Genomic DNA, 17522 nt, shown 5'->3' on the forward strand with positions numbered 1-17522 from the left:
ATAGGCATATAAATGTAAGCAGAACAATCTGAAGGTACACACAAGGCTATAACAGGTTTCTTCTGGAGAGAAGAATTTTATTAAGACGATGTTATTGCCGGGCGCGGTGGCTCAAGCCTGTAATCCCAGCACTTTGGGAGGCCGAGGCGGGTGGATCACGAGGTCAAGAGATCGAGACCATTCTGGTCAACATGGTGAAAACCCGTCACTACTAAAAATACAAAAAATTAGCTGGGCATGGTGGCACGTGCCTGTAATCCTAGCTACTCAGGAGGTTGAGGCAGGAGAATTGCCTGAGCCCAGGAGGTGGAGGTTGCGGTGAGCCGAGATTGCGCCATTGCACTCCAGCCTAGGTAACAAGAGCGAAACTCCATCTAAAAAAAAAAAAAAAAAAAAGACGATGTTATTTGGCAAGGGCTAGTGTTAGGGATCAAGGTAAAGGGGACCTTTTACTTTACACACTCTACATTTCTATAATGCTTGAATTTTTTCACTATTAATAAATTATCCTGAAGTAAAAGATAGAATGAATAAGCATTTCATACAGTATAAAAATTCTTGTATCAGTACATAATATCTTTAGAAGGATACATAAAAGAAAGTGCTATCAGTGGGGAAGAAAACTGGGAGACTGTCTTCACCATTTATTTCTGTACTGTTCAATTCTGTTTACTGCATGCATGCACTGCTTTTAAAAATTTAAAGTGCTTTTTTTTTTTTTGAGACAGAGTTTCGCTCTTGTTACCCAGGCTGGAGTGCAATGGCGCGATCTCGGCTCACCGCAACCTCCGCCTCCTGGGTTCAGGCAATTCTCCTGCCTCAGCCTCCTGAGTAGCTGGGATTACAGGCACGCGCCACCATGCCCAGCTAATTTTTTGTAGTTTTAGTAGAGATGGGGTTTCACCATGTTGACCAGAATGGTCTCGATCTCTTGACCTCGTGATCCACCCGCCTCGGCCTCCCCAAGTTCTGGGATTACAGGCGTGAGCCACCGTGCCCGGCTTAAAGTGCATTTTTAAAACTACACTAGGTTTGGTCACTCTGGTTAGTAGGGAAAAAAAAACTATACTAGGTTAAGTGCTATTGTGAAAGTATGTAACAGATATCAACAGATTTTAACGGCAAAAAGCAGCATTTGCATCCACCGGAAAGACTTCAGTGAGGTTTGAGGAGTCACCAACTGACTTGGAAGGCATTGCAGGCAGAGTTCACAGAAGAGGTAAAGGCACAGAGGCATGGCAAGAGACAGGGGAGTTCAGGACAAAGCTGCAGAGCACAGGGAGAGAGGGCCTTCAGAAGATACATGAATAATCACCAATTCCTGAATACATACAGTTTCCATTGCTTATTTAAAGAAAATAACCAAATTTAGACTTGCATATGGCTTTCTGTTTGTTCTACTTAAAGCTACTGTTTCACTCCAAATCACAACATAACAAAATGAGCATGTGTACCTCCAAACCTGGTAGAATATATTCATCAGTTCAAGATGGTTCAATCCTGACTGGAAGATAAAATTCTAAATTAATAATTACTTTGGATTGCCTATTCTTATCGATCTTCTTTTGAACACCCCATAAAACCAAGTTGCAATAAGCACAAAACAATGATAATATAACAATTGCATATTACTAGATATAAAAAGTAGGCTTCTCTGACCCAGTTTTCAAAAAATTCTGATTGTGGCATTTATAGCAAATGTCTCACACCAGGGCAGAATGAAGAAAGATGATCTAAATCTCAGCTAAAACTAGATAGCACAATTGCCATTAATTCTTATGGATTAATTAAACATTGATAATATACTGATTTCTGCCAAAGAAAAACTGATTGTATGTATACATGTTTCTAATTTCTTGATTTGGAAGCATCAATTAAAAGCAAAGTATCAACACTGACAGAGTCAAATATTTGTTGATCTAAGTATAGGTTTTGTTGCCTCTCCACTCCTACTTGGAAAAACTAGGCAAAATTTCCTTCCAATTCAGGCTACATGTAGCAAAAATAATTACAATTATGTATTAGCTAATAGTTATTGAGTGCATACTACATGTACTCATGGAATGTTTTACAGCAATTAAAATTCAATAGTCCTAACTCAACAAAAGGACAATCCAATTTGAAAACAGGCAAAGGACTTAAAAGACATTTCTCCAGAGATCGAGACCATCCTGGTCAACATGGTGAAACCCCGTCTCTACTAAAAATACAAAAAATTAGCTGGGCATGGTGGCGCGTGCCTGTAATCCCAGCTACTCAGGAGGCTGAGGCAGGAGAATTGCCTGAACCCAAGAGGTGGAGGTTGCGGTGAGCCGAGATCGCACCATTGCACTCCAGCCTGGGTAACAAGAGTGAAACTCTGTCTCAAAAAAAAAAAAAAAAAAAAAAAGACATTTCTCCAAGAAGATATACAAATGGCCAAGAAGCACATGAAAATATGTGCAACATCACTAATCATTAGGGAAATGAAAATAAAAGCACGAGATACCACTTCACATCTATTAGGATGGCTACAATTTAAAAAAAGAAAAAAAACAACAAATGTTGTCAAGGATGTAAAGAAATCAGAATCCTCATACATTGCCGATAGGAATATAAAATGGTACAGCCAGTATGGAAAACTGTATGGTGGTTTTCCAAAAAGTTAAACATAGAATTATTATATGTATACTATGACACCAGTTTTTGAGGAAAACAAAGAATTATTATATGACCCAGCAATTCCACTTTTAGATATAGGCACAAAAGAACTCAAAACAGGTATTTAAACAAATACTATACATGAATGTTCAGAGTAACCTTATTCGCAACAGGCAAAGGTAAAAACATACAACTAACCATCAATAGATAAAGATTTTTATAGATTTCTTTTTGAGTCAGAGTCTTGCTTTGTCACCCATTCTGGAGTGCAGAGGTACCATCTCGGCTCACTGCAACCTCCACCTCCCAGACTCAAGTGATTCTCCTGTCTCAGCCTCCAGAGTAGCTGGGATTACTGGCGCACGCCACCACACCTGGCTAATTTTTGTATTTTTAGTAGAGACGGGGTTTCACCATGTTGGCCAGGCTGATCTCGAACTCCTGACCTCAGGTGATCCGCCCCACTTGGCTCCCAAAGTGTTGAGATTACAAGTGTGAGCCACCGCGCTTCGCCAATAGATTTTTTTCTTTTCTTTTTTTGATATAGAGTCTTGCTCTATCATCAGGCTGGAGTGCAGTGGTATGATCTTGGCTCACTGCAACTTCCACCTCCCGGGTTCAAGAGATTCTCCTGCCTCAGCCTCCCAAGTAGCTGGGACTACAGGTGCCACCACAGCCAGACAATTTTTGTATTTTTAGTAGAGACGGGGTTTCACTATGTTGGCCAAGCTTGTCTTGAACTCCTGATCTTGTGATCTGCACACTTTGGCCTCCCAAAGTGCTGAGATTACAGGCATGAGCCACCATGCCCAGCCCATAGAAATATTATAACTATACTAACAATATTTGCCTGATCATAACTGACACCATTCAACAGGTACACATTTCAGACATTAGAAACTTCAGCTGCCAAAAGGGTTAATGATATATTTGGGGCTATCTCATAATGGAAATAATTAGCCAGTACAGTGCAAAAGGATGATATGTTCTCAGCTTTATTGTCCAATGAAAAATGTAATAATGTAAAAATTGAATAGAAATTCTACTTAATCTTGCTGAAATGTTAAGATTTCAGGTAACAAGTAATCAGGATGAAAGTACCAAAAATCCTTCCTTTATTCAGGAGCTTGTTCATCAGGCTAGAGACCAAACACACATTCAGTAGTTGTCATTATGCATTGTTCCCCAAGCTCCCAAATTACAGTAACGTTGTATAATAATATCCTGTAGTCTAATTTATAGGATCATAACATTATGGGCTTGTGGGCTAATGACAAATGACAAATATCAACTTTTAAAATTCCTAGACACAATACAAACTGAGTAACAACAGAGGTGAAAAAGATCTACCAACTAAGCCTTGTTTAAAGCAATATCAACTTAAGAAATAAGCCATCTCAACAAACCTAGTGTGTCCAGTGTGTATATTCTGGATGAACATAAAAACAAAAAGAAGAAGAAGGCTGGGCACAGTGGCCCACGCCTGTAATCCCAGCTCTTTGGAAGGCCAAGGCGAGCAGATCACGAGGTCAGGAGTTCAAGATCAGCCTGGCCAACATAGTGAAACCACAGCTCTACTAAAAATACAAAAAATTAGCCGGGCACGGTGGCAGGCACCTGTAATCCCAGCTACTTGGGAGGCTGAGGCAGGAGAATGACCTGAACCTGGGAGGTAGAGGTTGCAGTGAGCCAAGATTGCACCATTGCACTCCAGCCCAAGAAACAGTGTGAGACTACATCTCAAAAAAAAAAAATGTCGTTTCCTGGATGAGGAGCCAAAAAATAAAATATTTGAGAAAAAAAAAAAAAAAAAAGAAAGAAAACCTCCTGTGTGCTGATAAGGTTAACAAAACATTGGGTCAGAGGCAGTGGCTCACACCTGTAATCCCAGCACTTTGGGAGGGTGAGGCCGGTGGATCATGAGATCAGGAGTTCAAGACCAGCCTATCTAACATGGTCAAACCCCATCTCTACTAAAAATACAAAAATTCACCAGGTGCGGTGGCAGGCACCTGTAATCACAGCTACTCAGAAGGCTGAGGCAGGAGAATTGCTTGAACCCGGCGGCAGAGGTTGCAGTGAGCCGAGATCGCACCACTGCACTCTCTCCTGGGTCACAGAGTAAGACTCCATCTCAAAAAAAAAAAAAAGATCAACAAAACACTGGCCAGGTGCAGTGGTTCACACCTGTAATCTTAGAACTTTGGGAGGCCAAAGCCGATGGATTGCTTGAGTCCAGAAATTCAAGACCAGCCTGGGAAACATAGCAAGACCTGTCTCTATAAAAAATTTAAAAATTAGCAGAGCAACTGTGGTCTCAGCTACTAGAGAGACTGAGGTGGGAGGATCATTTGAGCCCAGGAGTCGGAGACCGTAATGAGCCATGCTCACATCCCTGCACTTCAACTTGAGTGACAGAGCAAGATCCTGATGCTAAAAAAAAAAAAAAAATCAGGCCAAGTGCAGTGGCTGATGCCTGTAATCCTAGCACTTTGGGAGGCCAAGATGGAAGGACCATTTGAGGCCAGGAGTTTGAGACCAGCCTGAACTCCATCTCTATAAAAAATTTAAAAATTAGCTCTACCGGATGCAAGCACCTGCATTCCCAGCTACTTGGGAGGCTGAGGCAGGAGGTGGAGGTTGCAGGGAGCCAAGATTGTGCCACTGAACTCCAGCCTAGGAGACAGGGCAAGATGCTGTCTCAAAAAAAAGTTTGAGTTTAAGCTAAATAGCTGGCTTCATTCTGAGGTGTTATATACTACCTACCATTCAGCTACAATACTTTAACCTCCTGTCACTACATTAGTTACAGATGAGTTTCACGGTTTTCATAAAATGTCACAAAGTCTCTTATGAAGAGATCCTATATAAAGGACTACTGCAGGACATGTAAGTAGGTTACAAGAGCAATTTATTATAAAAATTTAACTAGATATCCAAATCGGGTAAGCAAAATAGTCACTTCTGCCATACACTAATGTACATTTTGAATCACTTTTAACAGTAGGCCAGGAAGAGCCACCAGTGGGCTAACCACATTGACATGCTATGATCAGAGACCAAGTGGATAATGTCAGGAAAAGTACTGCTCAACTACAGAGGGTAGCCTTAAAACAACAGCCAGTCATTTAAGATAGGAAAGACTAAGGCCGGGCGCGGTGGCTCAAGCCTGTAATCCCAGCACTTTGGGAGGCCGAGGCGGGTGGATCACGAGGTCAAGAGATCGAGACCATCCTGGTCAACATGGTGAAACCCCGTCTCTACTAAAACTACAAAAAATTAGCTGGGCATGGTGGCGCGTGCCTGTAATCCCAGCTACTCAGGAGGCTGAGGCAGGAGAATTGCCTGAACCCAGGAGGCGGAGGTTGCGGTGAGCCGAGATCGCGCCATTGCACTCTAGCCTGGGTAACAAGAGTGAAACTCCGTCTCAAAAAAAAAAAAGATAGGAAAGACTGCAGGGTTTTTTTGTTTTTTAATTTAATTTTTTTTTTTTTTTAACACGGGGTTTCACCATGTTGGCTAGGCTGGTCTTGAACTCCTAACCTCAGGTGATCCGCCCGCCTCGGCCTCCCAAAGTGCTGAGATTACAGGCATGAGCCACCGCGCCTGGCCAAGAGGGCAGGTTTTAAAAATTGGTCTTTTCAGTCCTATACAGGTCAGTAAGAAGTCATATCATTGGCAGCATCTTTAAGTACAAAGATATTTACTTATCTATTCTGGCTTATTCACAATCATATAATGGCCTCATCACAAACATCCTTCTCTTCAGTCCTAATACCCTTTAGCAAATTCTAAAGACCGCCACCACCACACACATAACACACACACACACACACACACACACACACACACACACACCCCCACAAGTAGTAATCATACATCTTGCTAATTAAATAATGTAAAAATCATCCTTCTTACCAGCAATCCAACAATCCAAGGCTTTTATTTACTATAGGATTTGGACCAGTAAGAATCCCTATGTAACCCTTGGAGATCCCCCAAAACCTCCAATAAACTTATGTCTTTTTTTTTTTTGAGACAGAGTTTTGCTCTGTTTCCCAGGCTGGAGTGCAGTGGCACAATCTTGGCTCACTGCAACCTCCACCAGCCAAGTTCAAGTGATTCTCCTGCCTCAGCCTCCTGATTAGCTGGGATTACAGGCATGCACCACCATGCCTAGCTAATTTTTGTATTTTTAGTAGAGATGAGGTTTCGCCATGTTGGCCAGGCTGGTCTTGAACTCCTGACCTCAAGTGATCTGCACACCTCCACCTCCCAAAGTACTGGGATTACAGGTGTGAGCCACCATACCCGGCCTTCAATTTATGTCTTAACCACAAATTAGTCATAGGACAATGGCTACAGAACTTACCTTTAAGTAATGTCTATATCTTCAGATCCTGCAGAATGTTTTAAGGGCCTCCAGCTACTGAAGGATCTGTATAGAAGATGATATATATTTCAGGAACCCATTCCTATAGGCTGCTATGGTAGATGTGAACATGGAAAGTAAGCACTGGCCTCTAGCCAATCCTTAATATCCAGTAACTAAAGATAAAGTGAGCTGGGCACTGTGGCTCACACCTGTAATCCGAGCACTTTGGAAGGCCAAGGCAGGAGGATCGCTTAAACCCAGAAGTTCAAGACCAGCCTGGCAACAAAGCAAGATCCTGTCCCTACAAAAAAATTTAAAAATTAGCTGAGCGCCAGGCCAGGCGCGGTGGCTCAAGCCTGTAATCCCAGCATTTTGGGAGGCTGAGGCGGGTGGATCACGAGGTCAAGAGATCGAGACCATCCTGGTCAACATGGTGAAACCCCGTCTAAAAAAAAAAAAAAAAAAATTAGCTGAGCGCCATGGTGTGTGCCTGTAGTCCTAGCTACTGGAGAGGCTGAGGTGATAGAATTACTTGATTTCAAGGAATTCAGGCAGTACTCCAGCCAGGGTGACAGAGCAAGACCCTGTCTCCAAAAGCAATAAAAATTAAAAAATAATGACATATAAACTTCAGTGCAGTGACACAATCACAGCTCACTACAATCTCAAACTCTTGGGCTCAAGCAATCCTTCTGTCTCCCCAGAATAGCTAGGACTACAGGTGCCAGCCACTACATCAGCTTTTTTTTTTTTTTTTTTCTGAGATGGAATCTTTTTTTTTTTTTTTTTTGGAGACGGAGTTTCGCTCTTGTTACCCAGGCTGGAGTGCAATGGCGCGATCTCGGCTCACCGCAACCTACGCCTCCTGGGTTCAGGCAATTCTCCTGCCTCAGCCTCCTGAGTAGCTGGGACTACAGGCACGCGCCACCATGCCCAGCTAATGTTTTGTAGTTTTTTAGTAGAGACGGGGTTTCACTATGTTGACCAGGATGGTCTCGATCTCTTGACCTCGTGATCCACCCGCCTCAGCCTCCCAAAGTGCTGGGATTACAGGCGTGAGCCACTGCACCCGGCTTGAGATGGAATCTTACTCTGTCGCCCAGGGTTGGAGTGCAGTAGCACAATCTCAGCTCACTGCAACCTCTGCTTCCCAGGTTCAAGTGATTCTTCTGCCGCAGACTCCCAAGTAGCTGGGACTACAGGCACACACCACCACACCCAGCTAATTTTTGTATTTTTAGTAGAGACAAAATTTCACCATATTGGCCAGGCTGGTCTTGAACTCCTGACCTCATGATCCGCCTGCCTCGGCCTCCCAAAGTGCTGGGATTACAGGTGTGAGCCACAGCACCTGGCCCTAATTTTTTAATTGTTTGTAGAGGCACGGTCTTGCTATGTTGCCCAAGCTGGTCTCCAACTCGGGGTCTGAAGCAATCTGCCACCTTGGCCTCTCAAAGTGCTAGGACTGAGGACAAAGTGGACTCCCACTATACCCAGCCCACAAATGTCAAATCTTTAGAAATATTTCAAAGTCAATTCAATTGAATGGCAATTAGACTGGATTTCAGACAGACCACCTCCAAAGTTAAGTGTGGACTCACTAAGTTTCCTATAAAGCTCCCAGAAAATGGCATATTGAGCCTGAAGTCACTATGTCACCCAATAATATCATGAAGCAAGATGCAGGGATAATTAACCTCCATGTAACATTTAGAAGATGAAATGGGAGACTAGGTGCAGTAGCTCACGCCTGTAATCCCGGCACTTTGGGAGGCCGACGCGGGCGGATCACCTGAGGTTGGGAGATTGAGACCAGCCTGACCAACATGGAGAAACCCTGTCTCTACTAAAAATACACAAAATTAGCCAGGCATGGTGGTGCATGCCTGTAATCCCAGCTACTCTGGAGGCTGAGGCAAGAGAATCGCTTGAACCCGGGAGACGGAGGTTGCGCGAGATCACGCCATTGGACACCAGCCTGGGCAACAAGAGCGAAACTCTGCCTTTAAAAAAAAAAAAAAGAAGAAGAAAAGAAAGAAAGGAAGAGAAAGAAATGGGAGGCTAGACTCATCCTAAGAGACAGTTCACTGCAGCTATTTCAACTTATCACATTTGGTATTATGTTACAGCTTATATACTGTATATGGAGGGAGAGCAAATGGAGCCAAATGACTTCAACCAATTTTACTTTCTATTCTGCCTATGTATTTCCAGCTACCTGCTTGAAATATTTAAAGCATACAGCACAAACTAACATTTTTTTTCAATGAATGAAGATACAGAAGGTAAGCAGTAAGCAGCAGCTCATACATGTAAAACATGTTTAAATGAAAAAAGTACCCCAAATTTCAATCAAAGGCAGCAAAGTGTACTAAAAATGACACATTTTACATAACATATAGAGCATTCTTAAGATGATCATCCATATTGCACATGACTGGGAATAACTGTATATAATAAATGGTTCCTTCCACACTGAATACATGAAAATTGGGTAAAACATTTACTTTTGAATCATTTCCACTTTAAGTGTCCTGCTAGCAATACAGAAAAAGTCAATAGAGAAAGCACCATCCCTTCCACAGAAAGCCAAGTGCTACATTCAGGTAGCACATGATAAAATCACCACTTAAAAGTAACCAAGCCAGGCTGGGTGTGGTGGCTCATGCTTGTAATCCTTGCACTTTGGGAGTCCGAGGCAGGCGGATCATGAGGTCAGAAGTTCGAGACCAGCTTGGCCAATGTGGTGAAACCTCGTCTCTACTAAAAATACAAAAATTAGTCAGGCATGGTGGCACACACCTGTAATCCCAGCTACTCGAGAAGCTGAGGCAGGAGAATCACTTGAACCTGGGAGGTGGAGGTTGCAGTCAGCTGAGATTGCGCCATTGCATTCCAGCCTAGGTGACAGAGCAAGGTCGTCTCCAAAAAAAAATAAAAAATAAATAAAAGTAACCAAGCCTTGGCAGGCCATGGTGGTTTAAGCATGTAAACCCAGCACTTTGAGAGGCTGAGGCGGATCATTTGAGGACAGGAGTTCAAGACCAGCCTGGTCAACATGGCAAAACTCCGCCTCTACTAAAAATATAAAAATTAGCCAGGTGTGGTGGTACATGCCTGTAGTCCCAGCTACTCAGAGGTTGAGGCAGGAAAATCACTTAAACCCAGGAGGCGGAGGCTGCATGAGCCGAGATCACACCACTGCACTCCAGCTTGGGTGACAGAACAAGACTGTCTCAAAAATAAATAAATAAATAAAAGTAACTAAGCCTCCTCAAAACACTAAACACAGAATTACCATAAGTCCAGCAATTCTATTTCTGTGTAAATAGAAAAAAAAAAAAAAACTGAAAGGAGGGTGATATGGCTTGGATCTGTGTTCCCACCAAAAATCTCACGTCAAATTGTAATCCCCAGTGCTGAAGGTGGGCCTGGTGGGAGGTGACTAGAACATCAGGGTGGTTTCTCCTGAATGGGTTAGTACCAGCCCCTTAGGGCTGTTCTCACAATATCTAGTTGTTTAAAAGTGTATAGCACTTCCTTCCACCTCTCTCTCTTCCTCCTGCTCCAGCCACCTAGACATGCCGGCTTTCCCTTTGCCTCTCACCATGATCATAAGTTTCCTGAGGCCTCCCCAGAAGCTGCTATGCTTCCCGTACAGCCTGCAGAATCATGAACCAATTCAACCTTTTTTTAAAAAAAAATTACCCAGTCTCAGGTATTTCTTTACTGCAATGTGAGAATAGACTAATACACAGGGATTCTAATAGGTATTTGTACACCAAAATTCACAGCAGCATTACTCACAACAGCCAAAAGGTGGAAGCAACCCAAATGTCCATTAAGGATGAATGGATAAACAAAATGTGGTGTGTACATACAATGGAATATTATTCAGTCTTAAAAAGGAGATTCTGACATATGCTACAACATGGATGAATTCTGAAGATATGCTAAGTGGTACAAGCCAGACACAAAAAAGTAAATATTATATTATTCCACTTACATATGAGGTACCTAGGGTAGTCACATTCATAGAGACAGAAAGTAGAATATTGGTGGCCAGCAGCTGGGTAGAGAAAGAGAAACAAGGAATTATTGTTAACATATATATATATATATATATTATATATATATATATTTATTTATTTTTATAGACAGGGTTTCATCATGTTGATCAGGCTGGTCTTGAACTCCCGACCTCAGGTGATCCACCCATCTTGGCCTCCAAAGTGCTTGGATTACAGGATTTATTGTTTAATAGGTGCAGAGCTTCAGTGTGGGAGGATTAAAAAGTTCCCAAGACAGATGGTGGTGATGGTTGCACGGCAATGTGAATGTACTTAATGCCATGGATCCATACACTTAAAAATGGTTAAAATGATAAATTTTCTGTTATATATAGTTTACCACAATATTTTTTTTTTTGAGACAGTCTCACTCTGTTGCCCAGGCGGGAGTGCAGTGGCACGATCTCAGTTCACTGCAACCTCCACCCACCAAGTTCAAGTGATTCTCCTGCCTCAGCCTCCCAAGTAGCTGGGATTACAGGCACACGCCACCATGCCTGGCTAAATTTTGTATTTTTAGTAAGACAAAAATATAGGGTTTCACTATCTTGGCTAGGCTGGTCTTGAATTCCTGACCTCATGATCCACCCCTCCTAGGCCTCCCAAAGTGCTGGGATTACAGGTCTGAGCCATTGCGCCTGGCCAATTTCCTTTTTTTAAGTAAACAAAAAGGCCAGGCATGGTGGCTCATGCTATAATCCCAACACTTTGAGAGGCCAAGGCGGGTGGATGGCTTGAGCCCAGGAGTTGGGAACCAGCCTAGGCAACACAGCGAAACTCTGATTCTACAAAAAAATACAAAAGTTAGCTGGATGTGGTCAAACAATTAGCCATGATGGTACCACTGCACTCCAGCCTGGGCAACAGAGTGAGATCCTTTCTGGGCGTGTGGCAGGAGGGTGGTGCAGGCTGGGGGAGCGGAGAGTAAACAAACTAGCCAATACCAGCTACTCAGGAAGCTGAGGGAGATCATTTAAGCCCAGGAGTTTGAGGCCATAGCAAGATCCTGTCTCTAAAAAATAAATAAATAAATAACCAAGAACAACTGTCAAACATTTGTGGCAAAAACATAAGGAGAAAAGCAAAAGACTCTGTAACAGGCAAGCTTCACTGTAATCCTTCAGAGTCTAGATGACTTTGTTGAAAGTGAAGATCCCAGCAGAGAAGGGATGGACATTCTATTTTTATGTTGCTGCAAATATACACTAAGCAACTAAGGAAGCTGAATTATATTCTACAGGTCATTTGATAACATAATGAATGGATAGTAGTTCCTAACAATTACATCCGAAAAATACAAGCTTTTCGTTCCAGTTTCCAATCAAAGTAGCAAGACTGAAATAATCAGTTATACATATAACAGAGAAGCCAGGTAGATCTGAAAGAGTGACTTTTAGTTTCCAGCTTTAATACGGTGATCCTACAATGGGAAACTGCAAGCAGCAATTTTTAGAATAGTATATACAAACTTTCTTCACTGCCATTATAAAGTGACTGTGTAAGTTACTTTTAACCCTTCTGAGCCTCATCTGAAAAATGAGGATAATACTTACAATTAACTGATAAGATAATAATGTACACTGAGTTCACTGCCTGGAATACATAAATGCTCAACAAATGAAAATTCCCTCCCATCTTAGCCTGATCAGCCTCCAGGGGCTACGCTCATGTTTTGGCCATAACCTGTGGCTCCTCCCTCAAGCCCCAGCTGTTTCCCTCAGTTCTAGCTGTTTCACTCCTGGTTTCTAAGACGATCCTCCTATCTAAGTTTAGAGGTAATGCTGGTACCAATTGTGGGCTCAACAGCTGCCAGGAGGGCACCTGAGTACTGGGCAGTTTTCAATTATTTTCCAGAGTTAATTGGTTTTGGCTCCACAACCGGCTGTCTTGACATCTACAAGTAAGAGTGCCACGTATGCACAGTACATCAGCAGTACAAGACTAAACGGAAAACTCAGTGTGCTTGCAGGACAAATCCTTAGCAAATGTTTTCAGTCCTATTTATCAGGACCCCAGAGCTTTGTTAAATCACAGGAACAGTAAACCTTCAATGAAATCTACAGATGTAGCCTACTAACTTAATCTTCATCTATATCACAGTTACCAGACCCAAGTTTCAACCCATTCCTGCTGCTTTACTACAATCAAGACAGGGGTGAAGCAGAAAGGGCAACCAGGCAGTTAAGATTTTAAAAAAGCCATCCGATAGAGCTGGGACTGACTCAAGCTTTGTTCTTCACTAGCTCTGTGACATTAGTAAATTATTTAACCTCTTAATTTACAAAATATGAAATAATTGTGAGGGTTAAATGAGATGATACACGCAAAAAAAAAAAAAAAAAAATCTTAGCACCTTGACTAGCCCACCAAAAGAGGTCAATTCAAAAAGAGGCATATTAGGCAAGGCTTCGTGGCTCACGAATGTAATCCCAGCACTTTGAGAGGCTGAGGCCGGTGGATTACCAGGTCAGGAGTTTGAAACCAGGCTGGCCAAGATGATGAAACCCCGTCCCTACTTCAAACACAAAAATTAGGCAGGCACGGTGGCAGGTGCCTGTAATCCCAGCTACTCAGGTGGCTGGAGTCACCTGAACCCGGGAGGCAGAGGTTGCAGTGAGCCTAGATAGCGCCACTGCACTCTAGCCTGGACAACAGAGCAAGACTTCATTTCAGAAAAAAACAAAATGGGACACATTGTCACTAATGAGAACACTGCATTCACTTCTTGCTTTGTTCAATTTTCATAACATCTAAGAAAAGTGACAATTTAGATCGTTTTTGGACTTTTTTTTTTAATTCCTGAACATCTTTCTTGAATTAATTGGACCTTTATAAAGTAACCTAAATGCTACCATTCAAGACCTAGCTGAGAAATACAAAGTGATGAATGTCCAGAAATCTTAGATGAGTCAGCAAAACTTAATGCCCAACAAATAAAAGGCTTAACATGGACTATTTATGAGCACAGAATGGTAATTACAATTTCAAAATCAGCAATTTTCTATCTAGTACCATTACAAATTTGGTCTGGAAATCCAAGTACCAAGGAAACTTAAAGATCATAATCCCAAAGATGCTTTTCCACAATATTCCCAAACCACCTTAATTCAAACTGGAAGGTATGAAGCAGCCTGATTACTTGAAGTTAATATCAAGAAATAATTTAAGGCAGAACCCCAGCTCTCTCCCACAAACATAAAACCAGTAGCAATTCTAACGAAGTACAGATAACTTTATCCATCACCTTTTGGTCAAACTGAAAACAAACAAGCAGTCTTCTGGTTCTCTCCAAAACACTGAACTCTACATTATGATTGACCTAACTTAAAGCAAGATATTTTTGGTGTTCTGTCCTCTCCTGCTTCATTAACCATAGGTAAATTACGTACAGCAGCCTGCTAAACAGAGGTGAAGTAAATATTATAGGCATATTTTATCAGTAAAATGGACAAGTGATAATCAAATTATTTAAAGAACGGCTTGTACTCCTTAGCAGAGGGACAAGCTTGAGAAAGATCCACTTTCTAAAAGAACCCAATCATTCTGAATGAATTAGGAGAAAGACAGCACTCTAGTCCAAAACTGACTGAATCTACCTTTCTGCTTTAATCCAAGTCCAAACCACATCTATATTATGTCTCTGCCTCTCTTCGTCTTATTTTCCATTCCGTCTCCCCCTTCAATTCCAAGAACGCCCTTCTAGCCCTTATTTTCAAATCTCATTATTGCCCCCGACTCCTAAGGACCTCGGACACCCACGGAGGTGACCTTACGCATCCCCACTGCATTCTCAATTCATTGTACTTCTCGTCCCAAATGATCCTATTCTTTCCTTCTTTTCTATCTTGCTCGTTATTTTTTAAAATCCAATACCCACACACCCTCACGCCAGAGTCCCCCCCACACTCCATTGTTTCCCCGGCCTATCCCTCTGGAAACTCCCCAACTCGGACACGGGTGCCTCGCCGGCCCCACATACCCCAGGAACCTTCCACCCTCCCGGCCACTCTGGGCCTCTAACGGCCCCCGTCCCCAACAATTGCTCCCTCCCCCTTTTTCCTCCCTCAACCCGCTCCCCGCACCTCGGCCCCCCACTAAGCCCTCGCCAACCCCTCCACCCAGCACCCCCAGCCTCACCTAGCCCGGGCCCCCGCAATCTCCTCGTCGCCCCAGCTCCGGGCTCCGCGGACGCTCCCGGGTCTGAGAAGAGGAGAGGAGATCCTCCACCTCTTTCACCTCCTCTTCTGGAGCCGCCGCCGTAGCCACCGCGCTCCTCCCCCAGCTCTCTCAGAGCCGGACGCCGCCCCGCCCCCACCGCCGCCTCCCCGCTTCTCTCCTGCGCCGGACAACAGGCCGGGAATTGCAGCCGCGGCAGCTGCCTGAGCGCCAGCGGATCACCCAGACCCTCGCCCGGGCAGCGACTCGCCCCGCCCCGGAGCCCTGTCGGGCGCGTGCGCATCAGCCAGCCAGCCAGAGTGCGGGGCGCGTACTCGCGCCGGCGCGCCAAGCTAGAGGTTGTTGCAGCCAACGGGTGCACGAGCGCGGCGGAGGCGGTCCGCGCGCCGGAGACTGAGGGAAGCGGTGAGAGGCCCGGGGCGCCGGCGGCGAGAGGCGGCCTCCGGCTGGTCAGCTTACCGCTCCTCTCGGGGCCCGGTCCCTCGCGTCTCGCAGCGTCCGCAGGCCCGCGCGCCACCGGAAACTGGGAATTACCGGGGAAAGGAAGAGACTCAGGGAGCGGGTCGGGGGCAAACTAGATGTAAGGGAAAAACGGCTAGGACTCAAGCTCGCGTCCGCCTGCAGAACGACTCGTACACGGCGGCATCGGGTAGGCACCTGGCGCGCGCCGGGAATGGACGGACCGAGCTGAACTGACGGAAAGAGCCGAAACTCCCCCGGAGGTGGCCGAACGCGGGCGCCGCGAGGGGAGCAGAGCGCGCGGCTTTTGCTCAGTGTCCGGGTCCGGACGCTGTCTCTCGGGCCGCACCCGTACGGCGCCTCTCACTGGCGCGCAACGCTTTCCGCTTCGCCTCCTTCCCAACCCAAGTTTTGTTCCAAAAGGCAATTTCAGAGCCGCCAGCGGCGACAAACGCCGGAGCCTCCTGACCGCGCGATCGCTCAGCCTCCTGGGAGTGCGCGGAGGCCGGTGGAAGCGTGGGAAGAATAAATTCAGGAGCTGACAGGGGTTCTCTGCCCTGGCCATGTCCGCCCTGCACGCTCCCCAAGTCAGTTCCTTGTCAGTCGGGTTTCTGATCTACCCAGCTGTCAGCATAGCCCCTCTACGCGGCTGCGGTCGGACCCGCAGCATTTCAAATCTTTCTGTTAAATACTCTGTCTTCGACACCAGACTCTCAACCTCCCCGGTGGTGAAACTAGTATTTGTGCACCTTTCGACTTAGTGTCCTGCAAGCGTGAGGCACTCACCTCACTGTCGACTGGTCAGAGTTCTATTAAGAGGGGCTACAGGGATTTAGACAATAAGCATTGAAAAGCTGTATTAGAATCTGGGGCCTGGAGCAGTGGCTCACTCCTGTAATCCCGGCACTTTGGGAGGCCGAGGCAGGCGGATCACTTCAGGTCAGGAGTTCAAGAGCAGTCTGGCTAACATAATGAAACCCCGTTTCTACTAAAAATGCAAAAATTAGCTGGGCGTGGTGGCACACACCTGTAATCCCAGCTATTCGGGAGGCTGATACAGGAGAATCGCTTGAACCCAGGAGGCGGAGGTTGCAGGGAGTGGGGATTGCACCACTGCATTCCAGCCTCCGTCTTTAAAAAAAAACGATTTATTAGAATCTGTCCCCATCTTACCTTTTGAGGCCAAGCAAAGGGGCTCTGAAAAGCCACCAACAAGCTGGAGAGTGTGTCTGTGTATAGCTAGACACCATAGGCGCATGTCGTTTGTTTTCCACGTATGTTATTGCAATCAGTACATGTAACTGAGTAGTATAGTAGAGCTCTGCCAAGCCATCCGATCCTTGTGATTTTTACCTTTGTATGAAGTAGGGGGTCAAAAATCCCCTGGAGCCCACTGACCTCTGGTTAATGATGTCTCATCTACTCCAACCATATGATTTACCAATCTAGATAAGCAGAAGACTAAGTCATCTAACCAGGTAGGTCACTGGACTATGTGTTCCTTACTATTGCATCTTCATTCAAAAATTAAAATAGAAGCAAACTATCCACTGGGCGCGGTGGCTCAGGCCTGTAATTCCAGCACTTTGGGAGGCTGAGGTGGGTGGATCACAAGGTCAGGAGATAGAGACGATCCTGGCCAACATGGTGAAACCCCATCTCTACTAAAAATACAAAAATTAGCAAGCATGGTGGCGCATGCCTGTAGTGGTACTCGGGAGGCTGAGGCAAGAGAATCTCGCTTGAACCCGGGAGACAGAGGTTGCAGTGAGCCAACGTCGCACCACTGCACTCCAGCCTGG

General features: G+C 44.7%; 1 protein-coding gene across 3 annotated transcripts in view; it reads right to left on the reverse strand.

Moving 5' to 3' along the window:
- Window positions 1-15526, reverse strand: part of SPATS2 (spermatogenesis associated serine rich 2) — a 144702-nt gene extending 129176 nt beyond the window's left edge. For 2 of the 3 annotated variants that reach the window (XM_032294339.1, XM_032294334.1), the window contains exons 1-2: window positions 15223-15526; window positions 11022-11084 (exon numbers count right to left, since the gene is read on the reverse strand). The gene's annotated coding sequence lies outside the window, so the exon portion shown is untranslated. The remainder of the gene's footprint in view (window positions 1-11021; window positions 11085-15222) is intronic. The other variant, XM_032294336.1, reaches the window with a different exon arrangement.
- Window positions 15527-17522: the final 1996 nt, after the last annotated feature.

This window comes from Sapajus apella, unplaced genomic scaffold (assembly GCF_009761245.1).
Source record: "Sapajus apella isolate SASKATOON/1434 unplaced genomic scaffold, GSC_monkey_1.0 scaffold2, whole genome shotgun sequence".
NCBI classification, from domain to species: Eukaryota; Metazoa; Chordata; class Mammalia; order Primates; family Cebidae; genus Sapajus; species Sapajus apella.